Source organism: Notothenia rossii, assembly GCF_949606895.1.
Source record: "Notothenia rossii genome assembly, chromosome: 1".
NCBI classification, from domain to species: Eukaryota; Metazoa; Chordata; class Actinopteri; order Perciformes; family Nototheniidae; genus Notothenia; species Notothenia rossii.
In genome coordinates, this window is record NC_136912.1 from 95,949,122 (window position 1) to 95,968,183 (window position 19,062).

The following is a 19,062-nucleotide window of genomic DNA, read 5'->3' on the forward strand; positions in this document are numbered from 1 at the left end:
CAAAATCGGATCGGCTCTGATTGAGATTAAAAGTTTTGAACTCCTGGGCCCTGGTGCGGTGCTAGACTCCTGGTTCTAGACTCCTGGTACTAGACTCCTAGTGCTAGACTCCTGGTTCTACACTCCTGGTGCTGGACTCCTGGTGTTAGACTCCTGGTGCTAGACTCCTAGAGCTAGACTCCTGGTGCTAGACTCCTGGTGCTAGACTCATGGTGCTAGACTCCTGGTTCTAGACTCCTAGTACTAGACTCCTGGTGCTAGACTCCTGGTGCTAGACTCCTAGTATTAGACTCCTGGTACTAGACTCTTAGTGCTAGACTCCTGGTACTAGACTCCTGGTTCTAGACTCCTAGTACTAGACTCCTGGTGCTAGACTCCTGGTTCTAGACTCCTAGTACTAGACTCCTGGTGTTAGACTCCTGGTGCTAGACTCCTAGTGCTAGACTCCTGGTGCTAGACTCCTAGTAATAGACTCCTGGTGCTAGACTCATGGTCCTAGACTCCTAGTACTGGACTCATGGTGCTAGACTCCTTGTGCTAGACTCCTTGTGCTAGACTCCTGGTGCTAGACTCCTGGTGCTGGACTCCTGGTGTTAGACTCCTGGTGCTAGACTCCTAGAGCTAGACTCCTGGTGCTAGACTCCTAGAGCTAGACTCCTGGTGCTAGACTCCTAGAGCTAGACTCCTAGAGCTAGACTCCTGGTGCTAGACTCCTGGTGCTAGACTCCTGGTTCTAGACTCCTAGTACTAGACTCCTGGTGCTAGACTCCTGGTTCTAGACTCCTAGTATTAGACTCCTGGTACTAGACTCTTAGTGCTAGACTCCTGGTACTAGACTCCTAGTTCTAGACTCCTAGTACTAGACTCCTGGTGCTAGACTCCTGGTTCTAGACTCCTAGTACTAGACTCCTGGTGTTAGACTCCTGGTGCTAGACTCCTAGTGCTAGACTCCTGGTGCTAGACTCCTAGTAATAGACTCCTGGTGCTAGACTCATGGTTCTAGACTCCTAGTACTGGACTCATGGTGCTAGACTCCTTGTGCTAGACTCCTGGTTCTAGACTCCTGGTATGATATTCCCTCCTATTGCTGTTTTACATTTTCATATTACTACCACTAACTTCCACCTTTTCTTATATCTCATATATACACAGTATCTAAACTAAAAAAAGGGCTCTGAGCAGGCCCGGTGATTTTCTGCTTGTTATTTCTTTTTGTTGGCGGTTTTGGTTAACTTTAAGGGTTATTTGTTTTGTTTTGTACAATCATCACGGATGGTTGACGATGACCTGAACTTTTATTTTCATGAACAATGTACGCTAGACGGGGTAGTACCAGAAAACTGTTGAAGCTTCTTCTTGAACCCTTTTGAACATGAAGGAAACTATTTATTTGTATTTTTATACCTTGAAAATTATTTTGTGTTTTTGCTCATTTTTATTATTTTTTTCACATGTTCAATAAATTGACTTATACAACATATCCTGTACCATGATAATTGAGGAACATTATACCATATTAAGTTCTTATGCATTGATTTTGCATTATAATATATAGTATATTCTCTGGAGGTAGGCAGCCAGCTTGCATTTCATCCATATATTAATAAAGAAAAACACATAAATTGTTCAAACTTATAACATGAAGAATATCCTGATACCTATTTCTCTGGTGTAATATAGTAATAATTCCATAATAATGCTAAATTAATAACCATAACGTTTGGTTCTTTATGATAAAAATGTATACAAAATGTGAATGCATCCATGAATCCTTATTGGGAATGTGTGGGGGGAAGTTATAGTGTCACTAAAATGTGCCTTTCATGGTCAATTTGTATATATTTAACTTTTTTAATTCTTTTTTATTTTCTGTTTTTGAGATGTTTATATATTTTATGTTTGCTTTTTTCTACTCTTTTTTTTCATGATGCTTTTCCTTTGTTTTAACATACTGCTGTAACAAAACAAAAAAATCCCAATTTGTGATCAATAAAGTATATTTTGTATTATTCTCTCACCGAGTACCCGCCCGCCTTGAGCAGTTTCGGTGTACGCATGTAAGCAGACCCATGTGAACCCCAACACGTCATCCAATCAACAGGTCGTTTTCCCCTGATTGATACGTATGTGGTGCAATAGAACGCTGTATTCTATATCAGCAGCCAATCACCGTGAAGGAGGGCGGGACAAACAGTCGGCCCGTCTGTTCTGACAGTGAAGCGCTCGCAAACACAGAGGAAAAAAAATCTCATCACTTCGCAAATCCTTCCGATGGAGGAGGTTCGGCAGAGGGGAAGAAGAGCGACTGCAAGCTAGCTGCCTACCTCCAGAACTAACAGGGAGAGGAGACTACAAGTTGTGAGTAACATCTCCTTTTTGACTATTTAAACCCTCGAGCACTCGGACGGGTTTCTTGTCAGTTGACGTCGTCCTTACGTCGGGTTCCGTGATTCACTTTGAGAGGGTATCTTTCTAACTGTTAGCTTAGCATGCTAAAGGAGGAGTTTGGCTGCTAGTGTCAGTTAATCTCTTAAAGCTACTGTTGTCATTAGTTTTAACGCTCACAAACAGCTAGCTGGGCTTGCTAATGAACTAGCATGTTAACTTGTGGTGGTAGTTTAAACTGGGTGATGCTAACTGAAGTTGCTGCTGCTAGCTAGCCCCCCTGCTCAACATTAGCAGGAACATCAACATCAGGCTAACCAAAAGCTACCACCCTACTGAGGTGGGAAGTAACTAAGTACTCAAGTACTGTACTTCAGTACAACTTAGAGGTACTTATACTTTACTTTAGTATTTACATTTTACTTCTTACTTCTATCACTTCCATCACAGTTCAGAGGTAGATGGTGTACCTTTCCTCCACCACATGTATTTAATACCTTTAGTTACTTTACAGATGTGGATGAATGATGTGAAATCTAACCAAGTGTTAAATCAGACTTTAGTTCCACCTGGAGTAAATCCACAAGCTACACTGCAGTATACAAAGTCATTCAAACTAGCTGCACCTTTACCAGCTTTGAGAACACTTTCATAATCAATCATTATAAAACATATCATATATATTATTCTGAAATGGACCAATCTGCAAAACGACTACTTTTACTGTCGCTACTTTCACTATATTTAGATGAGAATACTTTTCTACTTTCAATTGAGGAACATTTTGAATGCAGGACTTTTACTGTTACAGAGTATTCCTACACTCTGGTACTTCTACTTTTACTCAAGTACAAGATCTGAGTACTTCTACTTTTACTAAAGTGCAACATCTGAGTACTTCTGCCACCCTTGTAAACGTTAGCCAGTTTTAACGTGCTTACTTCCCTTTTGTAGTCATACTTCTGCCTGAGTAGTACAAACTATTTGTGTTGGACAACAGACCCTTTGTTAACCACAGTTTAAGAATAACTGACCTGGTGTGTTGTAGAGGTTTATTAGAGACACAAGTGACTGATAAAAGCTCAGATATTTGTACTTCCTTAGAAGAAAACACATGTGTAAAACCCAAATCCTCCATTTCATTCCTGGAGAATCCTGTATATTACTATAAAGCATGTTTTCTATGAATTTAATAAACAAATAGTGTATTTAAAATAACATTATGGTAAAGCCTATTTGGTAAACACCTGTGTTAATTGAATACTTGACAAATACAAAATAATTTCTGATCTAATTAAGAACTTTATACCAAAATAAAATCAAAGTTTTTAGTAAAACTAAAGAGAAATAAACATTTTACAGGTTTGCGTTGATAATGATTGGATGAATGCACACGAGTCATTAGAGTAAGACAATAGTTTGCTAATCGCATTGAACTGATCAGTAATGTGAAGTATAACGTAACAAATTGCAGTCTTTAAATGTCTTATTGCTTTAAAACTTAGTTTCCCCTCGAATATTCATGGAAGCTCCGCCTCAAATCCTGTGTTTACCAGAGAACTGCTCAGAAGTCATTTTGAAATAAGTCACACAGCATGCAAGAAGTCTCCAGTCACTAAGGGACTTAAAGAGGGCTGCTCTAATTAATGATCTCTGTCTATGTTTACACACGCACGCACGCACGCACGCACGCACACACGCGCACGCACACACACACACACACACACACACTGGGGATATAGTATCAAATCAAAGTTTATTTATAAAGCACATTTAAAGGCGATCTTTGGTCGGGCCAAAGTGCTGTAAATGTAATAAATACTACAATCACAATAAAAGACAATAAATTACAACAGATATATAAAAAACACAGGGGAAAGTCAGGAGTCGTGCTCCGCTCTGACTAGAAGGCCAGTAGGATTTGTAAATGACTCATTCAGCTTGAAAAAGGTGCTGGAAAATAACTTTTCGTCTAAAGAAATCCTAGAAGACTAAACGTCTAATTGATTGACTAATGGGCTTAGAGAGGGCAGCCCTAATTCACCTGGAGGCAGTGAGTCAGTGGCATTGAACTCAGTGGTTATGTAAATGGTGATGTGAAGGAAAACCTTTGAATGCATGTTTTATACACATTCAAACATATCTCATTTGACTCAAACCGATATTTTCCTGCACTTCAACTGTATCTGCATATTGAAGTATGAGTGCTTGTTGTTTGTTCGTTGTCTTCTCCTGAACGTGTACGTCTCTTGTCTGTTTTTTGGCACCTTAAACAAGTAGCTCTCATCTCATTGTACCTGTATAATGACAATAAAGTATTCTATTCTAGTAACAGTTTCACACCAGATTCAGAGGCTGTAATTGTCTCCATCACGATTTGATTGGAAGACGATTAGATGCATTGAATTATCGCCCCGAGTTGTGGTGCGTCTGAGGGCACGGAGCAGGGTGTAGCCTCCTTTGCATCGGCACCACAGTGAGAGAAATGTCAGCTTTGCATGTCGCTAACATTCCTGTGAGGACTTCATTCTCCTCGTTCAGAGTGCATCACACACACAATGAGGCGTTTGTCCACTTTCTGTAGAAACACAGGCACTTGGCTGCAGACACAGAGGAATCTGGTCAGTCTGCTGCTCCTCACACAGTGACAGGAGAAGTCGTGTTGTTTTCCCATGAGGGACGACGGGGCTCTGAGTAATGCTGTTGTGCATTTCTGTGTGAAGAGTCAGGTTGGCTTTAAGTAGCGCTGCAATGATAAGTAAACACGACCAGGCCTGTTGCAAGATCAGATGTTCACAAGCGGTCAAGTTACATCACAATCACCATAACGCCATATCTAAAGAGAAATGGAAAAACAATCTAATGTACTTAGGGCGATACTCAGTCTCTGCCGATCGATCCGTGCTCTCTAAAAATGCCGATCGCATGAAGTAAAATGATGACTTAAAATACATGACACTTTTTCTCTGTGCGTGTAAAACAAGAGAGAGAAGAGAAGAGGGAGAGAGAGGGGGAGAGAGAGATTCTCTCCAAAGTTAATATAAACTTGAATAATGAACTTCATTTGAATGTAATAATAATGTTGTTTGTGGAAGCTCCAGAGAATGAGCATTGAGCATTAACTGAGTTTTAAACATCACTTTAAATGGAAGATTCCCATAGGCCCCGCCCACTCGTTCGGATCGGCCGATACTGATTCCGGCGATCGGCCCCAAAATTGGCGATCGGAGCATCCCTAATATTTACCTTTTGTTTATTGTGTGCGTTGCCGCCTTTCTTGTCAAATGAATACCACTTCAAATGTAAGTGTAGGCAGGTCGAGTGAGTCTGTGACCAAAACTATACAAATACGATATTTTAGAGGTGCTTGATTATTTAACAATATTATCATGTGTGTATTCTGAACATGATGGCAATATTTTATTTAGGAGCTACCTGTGTTATAGTCAAAATCGTTTTTTGGGTCACCCCATTAACATTTATGTTTTAGATAATAGTGTTCCTGCATTTCTCTGTTTTTAATATCACATTAAAGTGAAATATCTTTGGGCATTTAAAGGCATCTTTGGTGATTTTCACTATTTTCTGATATTTTATTAACCAAACAATTAGTTGTGAAAATAATATTTAGTTGCAGCCCTAATTAGAGAATAAACAACAATATTTTTGTGTAGCTTTTCTACCAGTTTGAATCTTCTTCAGTGTACCGTGTCCAGGGGATTGAATAAGCAGCTGCCACCTGGAGTACATGTTGACTCGGGTCACCTGCCACCATGAAACATCCTTATATTAAAGTGGCTGTTTGTGGGGCTCCCTCTCCTGTAGGGCTGCCCCCCGATTAGTCGACCAAAGGTTAGTCGGCCAAAGAGGCTTTGGTCGAAAAAGATTGAGAAAAACAAAACAAAAAAAAACCGGGAAACAGGAGGTGACAGTGAGTCACTTGCTTTCACGTCAGATAAGCTTATAGTTTTAACCATGTCAGGCGTAAAATCAAGAGCTTGGGAGCATTTCGAAAAAGTAACAGACAACCCGAAGAAGGTGATATGCAAACTTTGCAAGCAAATATTTTCCTATCATTCATCAACTACAAACATGACTTATCACCTGAAACATGTAAGTACCGTTCAAGCCATTAAAAGATGGACGCTCTGCGGCTCTAGCCTTAATAAAAAGCCTGTTAGATCCAATGTATTGTCATATTATGGGCTATTAGGCTTAGTGTAAACTTAAATTAATGTGCATTTCTCTCAATAGGCTCATCCACTATACGTTGATAGGGCCACCGCATCTACCTCAACTTCATCTTCGCAGCCGCCATTGAAACTCTCACAGACAACACTCGTTTTGAAGCCCCCTCTTTCCGAGAAAAGGAAGAGAGACATCACCGACAAAATTGCAGATTTTGTGGCACTGGACATGAGACCTGTAAACATTGTCGAGGGGGAAGGGTTCAAACAGATGATGAAGTTCATCGAACCGGGTTACACTGTACCCAAACGTGACACCGTAATGCACGCCATTAAAAACCAATATAACACGACCAAACAGGTACTTTTGGAGAAACTTAAAGCCTGCACAGCAGTCAGCTTCACTACTGACACATGGACCTCCAACCAAATGGATGGTTACATGACTGTGACGGCACACTTTATTTCCCAAAAATGGCAATTACATTCATTCGTGTTGGAGACTAAAGTGCTGGAGGTGAGCCACACAGCTGCCAACATAGCAGAGCGACTCAGCGAAGTGATGGAGGGGTTTGGGATTCCGCCAGAAAAGAGGTTCGCTGTGGTACACGACAATGCGGCTAATATGGTGTTGTGCGCTAAACAGCTATCTCAAAACCCGTGCTGGGGTAATGTCCAGGGAATTCGTTGTGCGGGGCACACCTTGCAGTTGTGCATAAACGCGGCTGTTAAATTAGATCCCATCTGCCAAGTGATTGCTGCTGCCAGACGCCTTGTGGGACACTTCAAAAAAAGTGCCAAGGCAACAGCAGCTCTCACTTTGAAACGGAAGCAACAGAATGTGGCTGAACACAAACTGATACGAGATGTGTCCACACGATGGAACTCCACTTATTCAATGCTGGAGCGTCTTCTGGAACAGAGATGTCCGGTTACAACTGTGCTTTCAGAACCCGGGACCACCCATCAGTCTGACCGAGATCTGGATCTCACAACTGCCCAATGGAGGACAGCGGAGGACATTGTCTCCGTGCTGAGGCCCATGATCACCCTCACCGAGCTGCTCTCACAAGATATAAACGCATCTCTGTCTGCTACGCTGCCGATGCTCGTCGTGATGATGACAGCACGACCGTGAAGGCAGTTAAGAAAAAAATCCCAGAGGAAATCGACAAAAGGTGGGAGCTCACAGGGAGTCTGGAGGGCAGCATATATATTCAAGCTGCAGTCCTTGACCCACGGTTCAAGAGCTTGTCATTCCTCGGTGCAGAGAAACAGGACGATGCATACACAACGGTGTGGGATCTGGCTGAGAGTTGATCTCCAGCAGAAGAAGCTACTGCTCAGAGAGAGGACAGCAGCGGCGCAGAGGAAAGTGAGCCCACACCAAAGAGGCAAAGGGAGAAGCAGCAGGACATATCAATGCTGATGGCCTTTGATGAAGATCAACAGACGGAAGAAGAGAAAAATGAAATGAAGACATACTTGGAGGACCGAACCAAGGGACCACTGATTTGGTGGGAAATGAATGAGGAACGCTATCCCAAGCTTGCCAGAGCAGCTAAGCTCATCCACTCCATCCCTTCCACATCCACGCCATCGGAGCGCATATTTTCCAAAGCCGGCTTCATTGTGAGCAAGACACGGAGCTCACTTCTCCCGGACAACACAGACAAACTCGTGTTCTTGTCTCATAATATGAGAAGACTAAGATCGGAGGGAAACCCTGAAAGTCAGGTAGTGGCCTAGCCTAATAAAACACCATAGTTTTGTAGTTTATAGTTTTCGTTCTTCGTTCGTTCAACTGAAGTGTTTAAGTTAAGTTTTGCGGTATATTTATAATTTGTTTGCATTCCGACCTCAGGAAAAAACTGAAAGTTTTATTTTCATGTTGAGAATACTTCTCTGTAGGCCTGTTTACTTTTGCACTGATATTTAAATATTGAAGTTGGCTTGAGCCTATATTTATTTATTCGTTTGTTTATATCATTTATATTTATTTTACATGTTTAAAAGAAACTAAAAATATAGTTTAAATTTAGTTTTTTAACAGAAGACTCTTTTTTGTTTTTATAAAGTTATTTTGTTGGTTTTAAAAGTTCATAAGTTGTGTGATGTTTTTATATGGTGTGTTGTGTTGAAATAAATTAACAAAATGTTAAGACAGTCTCCTTGTTGATTTTTCCAACACATTCAGAATCATAATTTAATTACTTGCCGGTTGCGCGAAAAAGGCGGTTTGTCTCTGCGTGCGCTTTCATTCGCGCCACTGGTCGATCAGTGGTCGATCAGTGGTCGACCAGTGGTCGACCAGTGGCCTTACCTGACGACCAGTGGCCTTACCTGACGACCAGTGGCCTTACCTGACGACCAGTGGTCGACCAGGAAAATCTTTGGTCGGGGGCAGCCCTACTCTCCTGTAGTGTGTTCTCTAAGTGTTAGTGCATGTCAATGGTCTGCAGAGGCTAACATCCTTGTGTTCCTCCAGAAGGAGATTCTCTGAACAGATGGCCTCTCTCGGTAGTGAGGATACTACGATGTTGCTGTTAGTTAAAGCACTTTATAACCAAGACTTTGCACATTGGGCCTGCTGGATCCTCCGTGTTCCCGAATGTTCCCGAGTGTTCCAGAGTGTTTATTTATAAAGCCCAATATCACAAATATTACATTTGTCTCAGTGGACTTCACAGTTTGTACAGAATATCAGTATGACAACACGACTCCCTCTGTCCTTAGACCCTCTGTTCTTAGACCCTCTGTCCTCAGACCCTCTGTCCTTAGACCCTCACATCGTACAAGGAAACACTTCCAGAGAAACCCCACAGTTTAAAGGGGAACATGGAGAAACCTCAGGGAGAGCAGCAGAGGAGGGATCCCTCTCCCAGGACGGACAGACGTGCAATAGATGCCGTGTGTAAATCAAGAGATAATACATTTACAGCGTAGGTAGACCAAATGTTTGGAAATGCATGTGTCTGTAATAAGAAGATGAATCCACGAGGATGTCAGCAATCTTGTGAGAGCCATCAGGGAAGCAGTATGATGAGAGTCAGGTAGGACCGCAGAGACAGGTTCAGCCACGACTCGAAGTCCAGGACTCAGATCCAGTGCTCAGGATAGAGGATCCAGGACACACGACCACAGCAACAGGATTAGCCTCGACTCGGGATCCCCGCGTATATATGGACACAAAAAAGAGATTTGGGGGAAGCTGGGTTAATCAGAACATGAGAGTACACAGGTTCAAACAGACAGAAAGACGGAGTAAGGTGCCCCCCCCAACAGTCCAAGCCTATAGCAGCTAAACTAACGTGTCTACGTACATGCACTCCCTTAGGATAGGTTGAGGGAAAAGGGAAGCAAGTAAGAAGTAGGAAACAGAGGTGGAGAGGCACACACAACCTGAATTGGTCAGAGGTAGGAGTGGGTCAGTGGCTACGTTCCACACTCCCCGGCCGGGCTAGGCCTTCTCTGCAACCTGTTGCCCTCTATTAGAACCTCCAGAGGTCAGAGAGGGGAAAGGTTTGGATAGAGTTTTAAATATAAGATCTAAGTTTTTAGGATTTAAGTGAAAGAGTAAGAACAAAAAAATTAGATTATTTTATTTTATAAGCTTTATAAAAAAAAAAAAAAGAGTGTTTCAGAGTCAGTCCAGAGTGTTCCAGAGTCAGTGTTCCAGAGTCAGTGTTCCAGAGTCAGTGTCCAGAGTGTTTCAGAGTCAGTCCAGAGTGTTCCAGAGTCAGTGTTCCAGAGTCAGTGTTCCAGAGTCAGTGTTCCAGAGTCAGTGTCCAGAGTGTTTCAGAGTCAGTCCAGAGTGTTCCAGAGTCAGTGTTCCAGAGTCAGTGTTCCAGAGTCAGTGTCCAGAGTGTTTCAGAGTCAGTGTTCCAGAGTGTTTTCCCGTGCACGCACCCCCTCGATTGCAGACAGCGATGTATCTGTGATTCTCTGGGGAATAATTCCAGTAAATGAGTGTTTGATTTAATCTGGTAAGACATTAATGGCACTGCAGACCGTGGGGATGAAATACCATGCTCTGTAACCCCCCTCCAAATAGTGGCCCCTAACTAAGCTACCCCCCCACAGGGATTAACTGTCGACTCAGCATTATCTCAGTTGTGACCACACAGATATCATGGAAAACAAAAGAGAGCGAATAACGGCAAGATGCCCCCCTGGCGGAAACGCTGCTCCTGCAGGAACCCTGGTTCTCTGCTGCAGGAACCCTGGTTCTCTGCTGCAGGAACCCTGGTTCTCTGCTGCAGGAACCCTGGTTCTCTGCTGCAGGAACCCTGGTTCTCTCATGCAGGAACCCTGGTTCTCTCCTGCAGGAACCCTGGTTCTCTCCTGCAGGAACCCTGGTTCTCTCATGCAGGAACCCTGGTTCTCTCCTGCAGGAACCCTGGTTCTCTCCTGCAGGAACCCTGGTTCTCTCCTGCAGGAACCCTGGTTCTCTCCTGCAGGAACCCTGGTTCTCTCATGCAGGAACCCTGGTTCTCTCCTGCAGGAACCCTGGTTCTGCTCCTGCAGGAACCCTGGTTCTCTCCTGCAGGAACCCTGGTTCTCTCCTGCAGGAACCCTGGTTCTGCTCCTGCAGGAACCCTGGTTCTCTCCTGCAGGAACCCTGGTTCACTGCTGCAGGAACTCTGGTTCTCTCCTGCAGGAACCCTGGTTCTCTCCTACAGGAACCCTGGTTCACTGCTGCAGGAACCCTGGTTCTCTCCTACAGGAACCCTGGTTCACTGCTGCAGGAACCCTGGTTCACTGCTGCAGGAACCCTGGTTCTCTCCTACAGGAACCCTGGTTCACTGCTGCAGGAACCCTGGTTCACTGCTGCAGGAACCCTGGTTCTGCTCCTGCAGGAACCCTGGTTCTCTGCTGCAGGAACCCTGGTTCTCTGCTGCAGGAACCCTGGTTCTCTGCTGCAGGAACCCTGGTTCTCTGCTGCAGGAACCCTGGTTCTCTGCTGCAGGAACCCTGGTTCACTGCTGCAGGAACCCTGGTTCTCTGCTGCAGGAACCCTGGTTCTCTCCTGCAGGAACCCTGGTTCTCTCCTGCAGGAACCCTGGTTCTCTGCTGCAGGAACCCTGGTTCTCTCCTGCAGGAACTCTGGTTCTCTGCTGCAGGAACCCTGGTTCTCTGCTGCAGGAACCCTGGTTCTCTGCTGCAGGAACCCTGGTTCTCTCCTGCAGGAACCCTGGTTCTCTGCTGCAGAACCCTGGTTCTCTCCTGCAGGAACCCTGGTTCTCTGCTGCAGGAACCCTGGTTCTCTCCTACAGGAACCCTGGTTCTCTGCTGCAGGAACCCTGGTTCTCTGCTGCAGGAACCCTGGTTCTCTCCTGCAGGAACCCTGGTTCTCTGCTGCAGGAACCCTGGTTCTCTCCTGCAGGAACCCTGGTTCTCTGCTGCAGGAACCCTGGTTCTCTCCTGCAGGAACCCTGGTTCTCTGCTGCAGGAACCCTGGTTCTCTGCTGCAGGAACCCTGGTTCTCTGCTGCAGGAACCCTGGTTCTCTGCTGCAGGAACCCTGGTTCTCTCCTGCAGGAACCCTGGTTCTCTGCTGCAGGAACCCTGGTTCTCTGCTACAGGAACCCTGGTTCTCTCCTGCAGGAACTCTGGTTCTCTGCTGCAGGAACCCTGGTTCTCTGCTGCAGGAACCCTGGTTCTCTGCTGCAGGAACCCTGGTTCTCTCCTGCAGGAACCCTGGTTCTCTCCTGCAGGAACCCTGGTTCTCTCCTGCAGGAACCCTGGTTCTCTGCTGCAGGAACCCTGGTTCTCTGCTGCAGGAACCCTGGTTCTCTCCTACAGGAACCCTGGTTCTCTGCTACAGGAACCCTGGTTCTCTCCTACAGGAACCCTGGTTCTCTCCTGCAGGAACCCTGGTTCTCTCCTACAGGAACCCTGGTTCTCTCCTGCAGGAACCCTGGTTCTCTGCTGCAGGAACCCTGGTTCTCTGCTGCAGGAACCCTGGTTCTCTCCTACAGGAACCCTGGTTCTCTCCTGCAGGAACCCTGGTTCTCTCCTGCAGGAACCCTGGTTCTCTGCTGCAGGAACCCTGGTTCTCTGCTGCAGGAACCCTGGTTCTCTCCTGCAGGAACCCTGGTTCTCTGCTGCAGAACCCTGGTTCTCTCCTGCAGGAACCCTGGTTCTCTGCTGCAGGAACCCTGGTTCTCTCCTACAGGAACCCTGGTTCTCTGCTGCAGGAACCCTGGTTCTCTGCTGCAGGAACCCTGGTTCTCTCCTGCAGGAACCCTGGTTCTCTGCTGCAGGAACCCTGGTTCTCTCCTGCAGGAACCCTGGTTCTCTGCTGCAGGAACCCTGGTTCTCTCCTGCAGGAACCCTGGTTCTCTGCTGCAGGAACCCTGGTTCTCTGCTGCAGGAACCCTGGTTCTCTGCTGCAGGAACCCTGGTTCTCTGCTGCAGGAACCCTGGTTCTCTCCTGCAGGAACCCTGGTTCTCTGCTGCAGGAACCCTGGTTCTCTGCTACAGGAACCCTGGTTCTCTCCTGCAGGAACTCTGGTTCTCTGCTGCAGGAACCCTGGTTCTCTGCTGCAGGAACCCTGGTTCTCTGCTGCAGGAACCCTGGTTCTCTCCTGCAGGAACCCTGGTTCTCTCCTGCAGGAACCCTGGTTCTCTCCTGCAGGAACCCTGGTTCTCTGCTGCAGGAACCCTGGTTCTCTGCTGCAGGAACCCTGGTTCTCTCCTACAGGAACCCTGGTTCTCTGCTACAGGAACCCTGGTTCTCTCCTACAGGAACCCTGGTTCTCTCCTGCAGGAACCCTGGTTCTCTCCTACAGGAACCCTGGTTCTCTCCTGCAGGAACCCTGGTTCTCTGCTGCAGGAACCCTGGTTCTCTGCTGCAGGAACCCTGGTTCTCTCCTACAGGAACCCTGGTTCTCTCCTGCAGGAACCCTGGTTCTCTCCTGCAGGAACCCTGGTTCTCTGCTGCAGGAACCCTGGTTCTCTGCTGCAGGAACCCTGGTTCTCTCTCTGTGTCCTGATGTGACCTTTCTCCTGTGTGCAGCAGATGAGCTCTTATCTGAACCGTCAGCCCGTTAGATACAGGTGTTTGGGTTTGCACACGGTTTAATTATTAACCAGACAACTAATAAAATAATACCTATTCTAGCAATTCATTTAAATATTCACAGAACTATATCATCGATTGTTTTGCAAACTGTAGCATTATTCACAGAATCCTTTTTATTGAAGAAATACTCAATCTCTTTCCTTTTTTGAAACCTTCTCTTGTGAGGATGTTTAGTATGTTTCTGTGGAGGAACGTATCGCTGCAGCTCCATAAAGCCCCACAGTTGCTCTGGTTTGCATCCTTCTGATTGGTTGGATTGAGGGACTTGCCGGAGTGTAATGTGGCGCACAATACGGGCCGAGTGGAGCCAGAAATAGCTCTAAGTGGGTCCTGCTGAGGACGATTACTCCTGGCTTTGGGAGAGGTTGATGTTTGGGTCAGACCAGAGGAGCCTCCCTGAGCCTCTCTGTTTCTGCGTGTTTACTCCTCTCAGAGAGCAACAACACTCACCATCTCTCTGCATACAAACATGTGATCCACAGATAGATTAGGCTCAGAGGAATATGTGTTGAAAGAAAGGTGTTTGTTTACTTCCTTTTACAGTCAGTGGAAGGCAGATATGCTTCCTCTCTGAAACTAGTGATTACTGCGAGGCGAGGCCTGTCATTTAGAGTTTAGGGAGCCGGATTTAGACCTTCCCCAAAACGCTGAACCGCACCGCCTGGACTTGGTTTTTTAAACTTCATGATTCACTCTTTTTAGCTTACTGATTTTGAGTCCAGGGATTTTTAGATTTAATTGAGAAATACTATCTGATATATCTGACAATCTAAAACATTACATTTGACAGTTATTCTTTTTGGTATTGATGTGGTAATGCTACATTATGAGCAACGTATCCGTGTTGAAACCTACAGCAGAGCTAGTTAGCTGTTACGGCCCGTCTACACTACAGGCATCAAAAAATGTTGAAGCTGGGCGTGTCTGAAGCTTGGCGATTTTTTGCGAGCAACTCGACCAACAACCAATCACATGAATCTCCCGCCCCCGACATACAAAGCAATAGCAATGTTAAAACGAAGTAAACTGGATATAAACTCTCCAAACAGGCGAAAACCTACCAGTTTCACCCACTGTCTCTGCCACCTCCCTCCATGCCTGGTTCCTCCGGTTTGTATCCCGGTAAATAGTTCTGGTTGTAAAGAACCGGGTGATTTGCTACCGTAATATCTCGTTTGGAATATGAGGAAATGAACTGCGGTCTGGCTCTCCCAGCTTGCACGCGGTTTGATTGGCTAGCGCTTGCACTGGCGGGATTTGCATAAACGGGATTTGATTTTCTGATGCCAAGCATCGAGCCTCAAAAGTTGAACATTGTTCAACTTTTGATGCCGATAGATGCTCGTGATGCTTGCAAAGGGTTATGACTAGAAAGGATCCGTCTTGTGTAAATATTACGTCACGTTCTCGTTGTAACTCTCGTTGGAGTGGCTCGGAAACACACCTACAGCAGTAACATGATGCAACATACACATTAATGCAGCAGGATAATAGTAAAACACTGCAAGGGAACATTGTATTGCACCAGGAGCTATCTTGGGACTTTTACTGCGACAACGTTGACTTGCCTGTGAATAAAAAATAAACCATAGTGTCGGTGATCTACAGTGTTGTCATTCTTCTTTGAACAGCAAGACCGCTAACACCCTATTTCAACAATCACACTCCCTGTCATTGACATAATTAATAGATAGTTTAGCTTTTCACCATAATTTGCTGTGGCCCACTGATGTTAACGATCGTAACTGAAAGGCTGCCTGCCAAACGTAAACATTCAGCCACGTAACTTGCAAACTATCGCGAGAGTTTTACACTAGACGGATCCTTTCTAGCCATAACCCTTGCAAAGCCATGCTCCCCACAATGCAGTTCGGCGAAGATTAAAAATCTTCTACGTCACCCAATTCAAGTGAATGGGCGAAGCGTTGAAAGCATTTGTCGATGCCTGTAGTGTAGACGGGCCATTAGCATCTGGCAGGCAGCACAGCTAACGGCTAACGTTAACTGAGGTCGTGTTTGTTATTGAAAGGTCAAATATATCACGATTTTTCCAAATTCCTTTAAACTTTTTTGCAAATTTCTGCACAAAACGACCTCTTCTAAAACCTCTTTGATTTTTAAGTTAGATATACTTCACTTATTTCTCCCAGTAATGTCTCATATTCTTATCATTCAATTTAATTTTTTTTTTTTTATATGAATACTTCTTGTTTAGATTTTGAAAATTATTTCATAATATATATATTTTTTGTTCTGAACTTGCTTTTTATTTGATCTTGATTCATTGTATCTGTGTTCATGTGTTCACATTATACCCCATACAAATACCTTGAACTTTAAGCTACTTAGCATCATTTAAACTCTCATACTTATATAATATAGTGGTGGGGAGAAACTTGAATACATCCGGATGTTTTTACATAACACAGATATTAAAGAGGGACATGTTCAACTTCCTGACACAAAACAACATGCAAACGGAAAGGAAGGTATGTGGAAGAATTTGGCATTTATTGTTTTTATTTGGTTTCTAAAATATGCAATTCTACACTTCCTGTATTGATGCATCCCTACTTTACTGCTGCATGAGTTGAACCTGAAGTTTCTTGCTGCTGATCTGCAGGAGTGAACTCAGTGAAACGAGACGATGTCACTTCCTGTACGGCCTCCCACTAAACTCAAATTAATTGAAGTTAAACATTGATCAGATCTGCTCACTGACCTTTACCCCCCCTCCCTTTCCCTCGCTACAAGGCAACGTTGAGATGAAATGTTGTATCATAGATGTGTAATGTGTGTGTGTGTGTGTGTGTGTACGTGTGCGTGTGAGGGTAAATCTAGAGGTGTGTGTGGCAGTGTGTGGCAGTGTGTGTCAGCGCTCTGCTGCGGTCACTTCTCAGTGTTTAGGAGTCGCTGAGCTGGAACAGGAAGCAGTATTCTCAGTGTGTCAGCGTGAGAAGGAGGGAGTGTGTGTCTGACATATTTCTGCTGGTGGTTATAGGTGTGTGTGTGTGTGTGTGTGTGTACGGTGTGTTGCTGTAACTTCACGAAGGTTTGGTTCAGTTTTGTTTTGATGTGAGCTTTTTCTCACCATCCGGCCTCAGAGGTTCTCACCACCCTCTGCGACTCTCTTCCTTCCTTTGTTCCTGTGTGATAATAACCGTCTGCTCTCCGAGCCTCGTGCACGCGCTCACTTTTTATTCATGGATTCCACAGAACTTACTGAATGTTCTCCGTCATCGACACATGAAAGCTGTCGAGTCATTTTGACAGATATTCTGCTGCTGCGTGTGTGTTGACCACTTCTCTGATCTTTATCATAAAACATGTTCTGTATATTTAATATCAACACTGAAGGAGGAACAGCTGTGATGACGATATTCTAAATTAAATTGACCTGATAGCCCGTGTTAATGTTGTCACTTTGGAGCTATTTAAACGTCCAACTCTGGGTATTTCAGACGTGTAAAACATACACGACAGAATAGGAAATGAACTGGAAATATTCTGCACATAATCCATCTCTAAATTAATTTCTAATTCAGATTATTTTGACTGATTTTGCAGTTACAATTATTGTACAGACTTAATCTAATTTTAATGACTAAGTATACAAAAATATATACATTTAAGAGATCATGAGGATCTTTTTTTAATCTGTAGACAAAGATGTTCAGACAGGGGTCACCTGTGCTGCACCATGACATTTAAATTAAAGATTTAAATACATTACATGCATACACGCTGTTTGTACTGCACATGTTGTGACTCCTGCAATTAAAAAATCGCAGTAGGCCATATTTGGTTTTTGATAAAATGTCCATAACCAGATATTTTTGCACGAATCTCTAAATTTGAATGCCCTCAAAATTCAAAAGGGAGTAAAATGTGAAAGTGATGCCAGAAAAAAATATTAATATAATAAACAAAGACTGTGTGTGTGTGTGTGTGTGTGTGTGTGTGTGTGTTCTTTGTTTTTCCCGCTTTAAAGCTGCCATTTAGTTTCTGAAACCGCAGTGTTTCAATATACACGAGTTGTTTCACAGGTGCTAACGGGGTGTGTGATGTGGGTCTCTGTCAGACCTACGATATGGAACACCACATCACATGTCACTTGTTAGACGCTTTTATTCAAACAGACTCACATACTCAGTACTGTGACCAATCCCCACAGGAGCACTTTGGGGTGATGAGTCTCAGGGACACAACGACATGCTGACCGCAGTGGGGTTTGAACCTGTGCTCCCCTGATCCCTACACCAACGCACTATCCACTGCGCCACACGCCTCCTCCGCATCCATTTCACATCTGGGATATTCTGTCTTGGGGAAATTGGGTTTTGTGACTCCATTTAAAATAAAAGCTAAATTAAAAAAATAATATATGTACTTTTATAAACATTCAAAGTTAAAGTAGATACTCCAATAAAATAAACAACAGATGTTAAAGTAAGAATGTGCAATTACAATATATATTAAAATAGATGAAGAGGTAAAATGTCCAATTAAAGATAGAATAAAAGCATTTATATAAAAACTAAATGAAAGAATCAATAAAATAAGTATAATATATAAAAGTAAGAAGACAAGACAAAAAATATATTTTAATATGAAAGATTTTACAATTTCTCTGTTTTGCAGGGGTGTGTGTACGCCATCAGAGGGCAGCATTGTTGTGATATTTACCTGACACACACACACACTGTTTACTGACATCAGGCGGTAGACACACACACACACACACACACACACACACACACACACACACACACACACACACACACACACACACACACACACACACACACAGTAGTGTTCCTGTGTTGTGAGCAGAGCTGCACAATGTTCCTGCAGCTTCCTCTGCCACATTCCTCAGCTGATTGTGATCGGGGCCTCCTGCAGGAGCATTGTTCCTGCAGACCCCCCCTCCCAAACACCCCCAGACCCCCCCCCCCAAACACCACCACCACACACCCCCCCCCCCAAAACACCACAAAACTGAGTCGAGAAGAAAACATTTTTTTTATCATAAAAAGTCTAGAAAAATATCTGAAAGTTCAACATTTTTTTTATAAAGAGGATTTAAATTAATTTTTTAGAACCTATTATTTATTCCACAGATATATAACTTACATGGAGAAGTACACAAATCACCCCCGCCTCAGTTTACAGCCCACTCAAATCTACACGTTGTTGCTCGCATACACATTCAAACATTACCCCTTTCCTTCTTCTTATTGCACTATTTTAACTATTTGTTTCTGTGTTATTGTGGAGGCGTGTGGCGCAGTGGATGGTGCGTTGGTGTTGGGCTCAGGGGGTCACAGGTTCAAACCCCACTGCAGTCAGCATGTCGGCGTAATGTGATTGTGTTGCTCTGTTGGAGGAACCTGTGGCCTCAGAT

At 44.2% G+C, this 19,062-nt stretch overlaps 1 protein-coding gene across 2 annotated transcripts in view; it reads left to right on the forward strand.

Annotated features, from left to right (window-relative positions):
* Nucleotides 1-2,204: 2,204 nt before the first annotated feature.
* fryl (furry homolog, like) overlaps nucleotides 2,205-19,062 on the forward strand; it is a 141,809-nt gene continuing 124,951 nt past the window's right edge. The window contains exon 1 of one of the 2 annotated variants that reach the window (XM_079673730.1): nucleotides 2,205-2,358. The gene's annotated coding sequence lies outside the window, so the exon portion shown is untranslated. The remainder of the gene's footprint in view (nucleotides 2,359-19,062) is intronic. The other variant, XM_079673721.1, reaches the window with a different exon arrangement.